Source organism: Protopterus annectens, chromosome 1.part1, assembly GCF_019279795.1.
Source record: "Protopterus annectens isolate FY-2018-M chromosome 1.part1, PAN1.0, whole genome shotgun sequence".
Taxonomy (NCBI): Eukaryota; Metazoa; Chordata; order Ceratodontiformes; family Protopteridae; genus Protopterus; species Protopterus annectens.
Genome location: NC_056726.1, coordinates 1,705,572,939 through 1,705,583,044, shown reverse-complemented (window position 1 = coordinate 1,705,583,044; position 10,106 = coordinate 1,705,572,939).

Sequence of the window (10,106 nt, the reverse complement as noted above, 5' to 3'; positions counted from 1 at the left end):
GCCGTATTCTCTGTGATGCGGTTGAACACTAATATTAATGACTGCGCAGTCCATGCGGAAAGGAAGACATTATTTTGAGCTGACAGGGACCAGGCTCTCAGTGGTAAAGCCAGAGGAGGGGGGCATCTGTATTTATGTAAACAGCAACTGGTGCAACAACTGCAAACTAGTTATCACCTACTTCTCAGAGAACATTGAGTTTATGTCACTAAAATGTAGACCCTTCTACCTGCCAATGGAGTTTTTTGGTGTGAGCATTACAGCTGTGTATATGCTTCCAGATGCCAATACCAAGGAGGTACTGGCTACAATTTATCAGTTCATAAATGATACCCAGGAGGAGAATCCGGAGTTTGCTTACATATCAGCAGATGGCTTCGGTAAAGACAACCTGAAATTGGTACTTCCCAGATTCCACCAGCATGTGGAATTTTCAATGATGGGGAGGACATACTGGACATAGTCTTCACCAATGTTAAGCAAGCTTACAAGGCAATGTCCCATCTGCATCTGGGTAGTTCAGATTGTCACTCGTCTTGTGTATCTGAATAAGACAATGAAGTTTGGGTGTCCATTTAAGTAGTTTATTACATACAAACACATCAGGATGGATGGCAGGAAAGTTAAACTTTAACTGACTGACTACTATACTCATGCATGCTCTCACCCTGACTGCTCACTCTTGCTTGCACATGCTCATTACTTAGATGCACGTGCCCACTGACTGGAATGCTTCTTATAGGTACATCACCCACTCTGTCCTACATCCTCCCTCTTTACTGAACTGTCTCACATTGACACCATGCAAATTATACAGACAATAATAAACAAAATGACACTCATGTTCAGTTTGCCATGTATCTGGAACTAGGTCTGGAAATGCAACCTGATCTTGTAATAGATAGGACTGCATTTAGCAACAGGGACAGTCACTTGGGAATGTTATGATTCAGAACTTTCAGGGATATTTTCTGGAACAGGGATTGCTGATAAAATGTCCTCTGGAACAGGAACATTGGACAAGTCACTCTGAGAATAAGAGTCTTTATTACAGGCAAGATGCTGTAACATTGGCTCAGACACTGGTAATAAATGCTTCTGATTCTGCCTAAATTCCATTCCTTGTGATTCCATGATATACAATCTCGGCTCGACACAAACTTTACAAGAATCCAATCTGATCAAAACCTTTTATTGACTGCATCGTCACTATCTCCCCTTCTTTTAATGGATTGAGTGATTTGCTGGTCTTATCATAGTAGGACTTCTGGGACAAACGCTTTTTCAAGAGTTGGGCTTTCCCTGCCTTGTAGTTCTTATGAAACCAGTAAATTGTTACTGCTTAGTAATGTGGTTCTGGTTTGTCTCAACATAAGTCTCAGGACGAGTGAAGGTGAACCAAGATGATTATCACGAGGAATGTTTCTGAGATTAAGCAAGTTAAGAAAAACATCTGTGTTGTCAAGTTTGGATCTGTCTAACAGCTGTTTTGCACTTTGAACTGCACTTTCAGCCAAACTGTTTGACTACATGTATTCAGGACTACTAGTAATATGAATAAAGTCCCACATTTCAGCAAAGTTTTTGAACTGCTGACTTGTAAACTGTGCACCATTGTCAGAAAAGACTCTGTGTCTCTTCAGCTGTGAAAGTAGCAGACTCCAAATCCAACTGCAGACCAGTGACAAGTGGAGTGCCACAGGGTTCAGTCCTGGGTCCTCTCCTGTTTGTTATCTACTTCTCAGAAGTACAGGCTAACATAGAAGGTCTTTGGCTAACAAAGTTCACAGATGACTGCAAACTAGGAGCCATAATCAAAACTCCTAATGATGTGGACATCCTACAAAAGGGCCTCACTGAGACAGATACCTGGTGTCAAAGCCATGGCTTCAAGCTCAGTGCCAAAAAGTGCATTGCCATCTCTTTTGGTAAAAACTCTGTACCCATGAACTACCACATAGGTGGTAGTCTACTTAACATCAAAAATGTTATGAGACCTTGGGACACAGGTGGACAGTAGTCTCTCCTTTGATAATCACATCACCACAGTAGTCAGGAAATCCTTCCACATGGCACACCTCATCACAAAAGGTTTCTCATCCAGGAAAACAGAAGTCATTGTTCCCCTCTACTTGTCACTCATTAGACCCATTATAGAGTACAACACCCCTTTTGGTATGTACCTCACAAGACATCTACAACAACTAGAAAGGCAGCAGAAATAACTCACAAAGAGGATTACTGGCCTCAAACAGATGCCCTACGCAGACAGTCTCAAAAAACTACAGCTTTACTCCGTCACATATCACCTACTCAGAGGCGATCTCTGCCTAACATACAAAGCTATGTCAAACCCAGAGCTGTTGGACATGCTTCACTTAAAGAAATCCCAATCCCTCCGAGCTACACGCTCTAGGGACCTAAACCTCGTCACCACAATAAACAGAACATGTTGGAGGGATAGATTCCTGTCCAAGAGACTTCCCATACTCTGGAACAAACTACCTATGTATATCCATCAAAGCTCCTCATTAGCACTCTACAAGAAAAATCTTGATGATTGGATGGGAGATATGAAATTCACCCCGGGGATCACTTCTGTGGCTTTGCTCGACAGGGGCACAGGAAAATAATTTTCTTGGGTGGCGAAAGCCAGGGTACCTTTTTGGCTAGGCTTATATAGGCCCTAGGGCCAATAGCCTAGTACCGACCTATGAACCTATGAATCTACTGTTGACCAAGGTAGTTCAGGAATCTAGCTTAACTGAAGTGATTCTTTCTGTTGTTGCGGTTTTGTATTATTACATACAGGGCAAGATGAAAGTACTTTCTCAATATGTTTTGACATAGAAGGCCAAAATACTAGTCCTCTCACCCTTCTTTTGGTAGAATCAGTTCCTGGAGGCCACGATGCAAGATCTTAATGTACTCTTGTTGCAAGGATTTTGTAACAATCACTTTTGGACCTTTCATGATACCATTGTCTGACAAAATCTTGTCTCTGTAAGGAGAATACTGCTGCACATCAACTGGTAAACAAGATTGCTTTGAAGGCCATCCTTGACAGTGGTTGAGCTTCTGTAGAATTGGATCTGATGCTGTGTAAGTTCTGAGCTCATCAAGATGTGTGGAAAGAAAATTTCTCACTTCCATGACTTCAAAATCAGGTTTCTCATTCTCATGCTGTTCTGTGGTATTCCTGGGTGATCAGGAATAAGTATCAGCAAGATAGAGAAGTTTGCCTTTTGTGTAGACAAGACTGAAGTTGTACTTTTGCAATTTGAGCATCATGCATTGCAATCTCACAGGAGCTGTGTGCATTGGCTTTTTCAAAATAGTAACTAGAGGTTGGTGGTCAGTTTCTATCTGGATAGGTTGGCCATAAATATAATTGTGGAATTTTGAACATGAAAACGCAGTTGCCAAGAGTTATTTCTCAATCTGGGCATACTGCATCTTGGTTTGAGTAAGAGTTCTCAATGCATAGGCTATTGGTCTACCCACTTGAAGAATGACTGCACCTAGACCAAACTTTGAAGCATCACAGGAAGGAATAACTGGTTTGTGAACATCATAGTATCTTAAAGTAGGTGAACTGACAATTTTCTCTTTCAGGACATCAAATATTATTTTATGTTGTACTGACCAGGACCAGGTTATATCTTTGTATGGCAGTTCTCTTAGCAGTGCTGAAAGTTGGCTCAAATCTGGAATGAACTTGCCTAAATAGTTGACTATACCAAGAAAGCATTGTAAGGCTTGGGCATTATCTGGAGCTGACATCTCAAGAATAGCTGTTTGCTTGGAGGGATCTGGTCAGAAGCCTGAAATGGTAAACAAATGACCCACATAAGTAACCTCTCTTAGCCTGAATTTACATTTCTGAGGATTCAAAGATTCACTTCACAAGCTCTTTCCAGAACTTTCTTGAGGTTTCTATCATGTTCGACTTCACCATTGCCTCCTACTAGAATATCATGTACTATAATAGCACATGGATAGCCAGAAAAAAAATAGTTCTATCACACGTTGAAAGACATCACTGGCAGAATTTATTCCAAATGGCATTCCTAGAAATCTGTACCTTCGAAATGGTGGATTAAATGTGGTCAGAAATGAAGATTTTTGATCAAGCAAAATTTGTCAAAATGAGGGCAGCAACTTCCTCGACTGTGCGCATAGGATGATGAGACCTTTTTAATCCTTTGTTCAAATCTCTTGGATCAGTACATATTTTGATATCATCAGAGCTTTTCTTATAAGCTACTACCATGGAAGATACCCATTCAGTTGGTTCTTCTACTGAACAAATTACTCCTAGCTGCACCATTCTGTCTAGCTTGACTTTAACTGTGTTCTGCATAGCTACTGGAAGTTTCCGTGCTGGTCTGATAACTGGGCTGAATTCAGGGTCTAACTTCATGGTGTATACAACTGTGAGTTTCCCTAGGTTGTTTGCAAAAATATCAGTGCACTCAGGTAAATGGTTTGGGTGAAATTTGAGCTGTTCTCTTTCAAGCTTACATGGCATACCTCTCAACCTCTTAGAACAAGAAAGCTGAACAAAGCCATAAATAAAAGTGGGACAAAGGTCCAAAAATAGGGACAAATTTTAAATATTGCTCTTACAAACTTAGAAAGTTGATAGAATAACAGGTTTTGCATTAGCATGAACTTTCTGAAGGGTATGAAGTCTGAAACTCAAATAGCTGTTAATTTCTAATGTCAACCTTTAATAATTTGCCACTAATTTGCCAGAAAACCACAATTTTATGAAAAACAGACCAAAAATATGAGGCAAATATCTGGACATTCTGTGAAAATCTGTACAGCTGAGAGATATGTTACATGGTGAACTTCTTTCTTAAATGAAAGCACTCCCATTTTCAAACTGTCTCTTAGGCCTAATAATGACTGCATGTGTCTCTTGACTATGTAAAACTGCAAGTCATAGCTGTTCCCAGCAAAGTAACATGAAAGCATTACTGAGTCTTTGGTTTGAATCTCTTCACCACCATAAGCAACAAGCTTCACACACTTTGTCAAGTCAAGTTGTTCTGCAGCTTTTACTCTAGCAAATGTTTCGCTGACATAGCATTACACTTTGAACCAGTATCTACTTTGAGCTCTATGGGTCTTCCATTAATCCAAACAGTATAAAAGATTTTGTTCTTTGCCCATAAATCTACTGCATTGACTGTTTCACCAAACGCAGACACACCATCAACATAAAAAGTAGAGCTGCAACTTTCTATTTGATCAGCTTGCCCTTTTGAATGCTCCTTTTTAATAAAAGAATGTGCCTCTTCAGACTTACAAAACCTTTTGAAACGATTCCAATTTTACAAGACTGGGACTGCTTACCAAAAGCTAAGCACTTTTCTTGTTTGGGCTTATGGCTACCATCACAATTATGACAGCTGACTATAAGGTTAGCTACAGGTTTTGCTTAATCACCCTTGTGCTTTGCTGCATGTACCCTGCCAGATTTCCAGCCCCCCAGGTAGGGACAAAAAAAAAAAAAAAAAAAGAAGGTCTCTGACAGCAAGTGAAGACCAAAAAAAAAAAAAATCTTTAATGCGGAACACAGTTCCACATTAAAGAACAGTAGCTCTGCACTAAGTACGGAGCTTCCCATGTTTAATGCATTGCAGTTCTGCATTCAACACAAGTAGCTCTGTGTTTAGCGATTTGTGATTGGCCCGTATACCGGCATATGGGCCAATCTAAAATCGCTAAACATGTAGCTTCTCGTGTTTAATACGGAACACAAGAAGCTCCGTGCTTAGCAATTTTTGATTGGCCCATATGCCAGGTATACGGGCCAATCAAAAAAAAAAACCAAACAAAGCAGAGTCTGGCCGGGATTTAAACCAGCAGGGTGGGACTCGGGATCAGGCTGCTGATCTCAGGACAGTCCCGCCCAAATAGGGACGTCTGGCAACCCTGCCTGGGCCTTACCCTTACCTGGGTTTTGCTGAAGCCACACCTTTAGGCCTGTATCTTTTAACCTTGTGCTGCATACTGTCTACATTGGCAATCAAAAATGCCATGTGTGTGCTTTTCTGTAAGCTCATATACCTGGCAAATCTCAGTGGCCTTGTTTAACAATAAATCACTGTCTCAAAACAAAAGCTTTCTCACTGTCATTATTAACACCATGCACAAGCCTGTCTTTTATCAACCGATCTCTCAGATCACCAAATCTGCATGTTTTAACTTTATTTCTCAAGTCAGTTATATATGCTGCAAAAGATTCAGCAGGCTTTTGATCTTTTGTGTAAAATAAGTGCTTTTCCATTTTAATATTCATTAGGGGGTTACACATTTCTCTAAATTTACATTTTAAGCACTCTGGGTATTCCTGCATTTCAGCTGGTACCACAATATGGCAGTTCTTCCCCTCTCCTGCATACACAAATGAATGTTCTGTTTCAATGGCTTCTGAACCAGCTAAAATAAGAAGAATAAATGCCTTTGTCTTAAGTAGCCTGCATGAAAATATTGCATTCCTGCTCAAATACACTCCAATTTTCTGCAATACTGTTATCAAACACAAAATAATTTGGTCTGCAAAAGCCTTCTCCCATGACAACAAATTACAGTTTAAACACAATGTAATCTTGGCCCTTGTGATTTTGTATGATCAGGCACACACACCAGGTACTTGTAATAATATTCAAATGCACAATAATCTCTTTGAAAGATTGAAATATTCTTTGAAATGACTGTACTTTGTGAAGTAACTGTACTATAATACTGCACACAGTTGCCATCACTTTGCAAACTTCGGATAGCTATAGTTATTGCAAAAAATGTAGTACACAGTGAAAAAATATGGTCATTTTCCCTTTTTTTTAATATACATTTTTATGTGATGTGGATATTGTTTCAAACATTTTCATTATTATTTTGAATACTTTTATCACTATGTCACAGTTTCTATCATTTTATTTAATTAGAAATTTGTTTTGAGCATTCTGAGTGCTTTGTTTTATATTTGTTGTGAAACAAAAATCATTTAAGTGAGTTTTAGTACCCTGAAATTGTTTCTGACCTGTTTACAAGTCGTTTGAGCAATAGGGATGATCCATTCCTGTATATTCCTCCATTTCTAACTTCGCACCTCATGGTTTTGATTCTTGATCCCATTCTGAAGCCATGTTGCTCGTCTTGTGTATCTGAATAAGACGATGAGGCTTGTGTGTTCATTAAGTAGTTTATTACATACAAACACATCAGGATGGATGGCAGGAACATTAAACATAAACTAACTGACTGACTACTACACTCATGCATGCTCTCACTCTGGCTGCTCACTCAAAATGGCACTCTTGCTTGCACGTGCTCAGTACTTATATGCATGTGCTGACTGACTGAAAAACTTCTTAGAGGTACAACACCTACTCTGATCTACACAGATCACCTAGCCACTATGCTAGTCCATGCATACAAACCACTGCTAAACAGAAGCAAGCCATCTAAGAAACTAGTCTCAGCACTGCACAACTGCTTTGAAAACACGAAATGGGATATGTTCAAGGAGACGGCTACAGTAAACCACCAAACAGACCTTGAGTGCATGGAGTCAATGATGGCGTACATCGCAAAATGTGTGGTTAATGTCACAGTGACTAAAAGCATCACCACACAGACAAACCAGAAACCATGGCTGACAAGAAGGGTATATGAGCTCCAGAAAGCAAGGAATGGCGCATACAAAATAAAAGCACTTGGCCAACTAACAATGAAGAAAAACACTGCAGTATATCAAACCCACAAAGGTGGGGGGCTGTGTCCCCCACACCCCCCAACTAAAAATACCAAAAATGGGATCACGCTACACTGGAGAAAAGGGCAAATTTCCCCATGTTGGCCAAGTGCATACTTACCCTGTTAATGTAGTGTGATCGATCTGTAAAGTAACAATTCCGTATTGTCATCTCAGTAAAGTCATCTTCAGGTAAGTGGTCTTTCTATTATTAGAAGCAGACTCATATATATATATATATATATATATATATATATATATATATATATATATATATATATATATATATATATATATATATATATATATATATATATATATATATATATATATATATAAAGGAAACTAAAGGATAACACTGTCCAAGCTGCAAAATCCTTTACTAATGCATTCTACGGGTACCTAGAAGAATGCATGGATTGTGCTATCCCAAGCAAAACCAAGACTTACTCCTCCAAGCAAAGGAAACTAGTCTGGTGGATCCCTGCCATAAACAAACTATACAATAGAAGGAGGAAACTAGTACAGATAAAAGTAAAATCCCAAGAAGGGAAGACATCTCAGATCAGTATCAGCAAGAAACTATGATCAATCATAAAATCATCCAAGGCAAGCTTCGAAAGAAAAATTGCCAAGGACTCCAAAGATAACCACAAGGCATTCTTTAGCTATGTCAAGAATCTAAGTGGCAATGCTCAGATCTGCTCGGAGTTAGTGCAGAAAGGCACAAAATACACTGAACCAACCGATATCGCCAACATCCTGACAGACAGGTTCAGTGCAAACTTCAACCCCTTCTCACCCCTAAAAGGGGCCATAACCATACCAGAAGAATGTACAGCCCCTGAAATCACAAACACTCAGGTTAAAAAAGCCCTCTTCAAAGCCATAAACACAGCATCAATGGGACCAGATGGTGTCCCAGGCTGCGTCCTACACGAGCTCAAAGACAAACTAACCCCTCACCTAAACACACTGTTTAAACTCAGCCTCTCCACAGGCTACGTACCCATAGAGTGGCACACAGCAACAGTTATTCCACTACACAAAGGTGGAGTCACAACAGACCCCAGGAACTATTGCCCTATAAGCCTGACTAGCTTGGTCTGCAAGGCTATGGAGCACATCATCATGGAACTCATTAACAGAGACATTGGAAACCTTCAAACACTGGACCCTATCCAGTTCAGCTTTGTTAAGGGCAGATCATGCCTCCTAAACATGGTGGACTTCTTTGAAACAGTTACCAAGGCTATAGATGAGGGAAAGGTGGTACACACAGCCTACCTAGACATTGCAAAGGCCTTCGACACCATTCCCCATTCTGATATTAAAAACAAGCTCACCAGCCTGAACATGAACCCCTGCATCACAAGATGGTTTGTCAACTGGCTCACGGACAGAACCCACATGGTGAGAGTTGTGGGAGCTAGGTCCGACTCTAAACCAGTTACAAGTGGCATTCCCCAGGGCTAAGTTCTGGGACCCCTCTTGTTCGGTATATACTTCTCAGAGGTACAGGCAAGCACAGGAGAACTATGGCTGACCAAGTTCGCAGACAACTGAAAACTGGGGGCTATAATTGACTCTCCAGCTGACACAGACATCCTCCAAAAGGGTCTCACTGAGATGAATACCTGGTGTCAAAACCATGGCCTCAAGCTAAATGCCAAAAAGTGCATAGTCATCCCCTTTGGAAAAAACAAAGTACCCACAATCTACCACATAGCTGGTAGCCCCCTAAATACAGAAGACATAAGGGATCTGGGGACCCAAGTAGATTGTAATCTCTCCTTTGATAATCACATTGCCAAACTGGTTAGAAAATCCTTCTATGTGGCTCACCTAATCACTAAAGGGTTTGCATCCAGATCAAAAGAGGTCATTGTGCCCCTCTACTCATCACTCATCAGACTCATCATAGAGTACAACACCCCATTTGGGATGTACCTTACAAGACACCTGCAACAGCTGGAAAGACCACAGAAGTACCTCACCAAGAGGATCACTGGCCTCAATCAGATGACCTATGCAGCTCGACTGAAGAAACTCCAGCTGTACTCTGTTGCATACCGCCTACTCAGAGGTGATCTCTGCCTGACATACAAGGCCATGTCCAACACAGAATTGATGGACATGCTTCACCTAAAGAAAACCATATCCCCTTGAGCCGCACGCTCTAGAGATCTAAACCTCACCACAACAATAATAGGACGTGCTGGAGGGGTAGATTCCTGTCCCAGAGACTTCCCATGCTTTGGAACAAGATTCCAATCTATATTAGGCAGAGCTCCTTGCTAACACTGTTCAAGAGAAACCATGATGAGTGGATGGG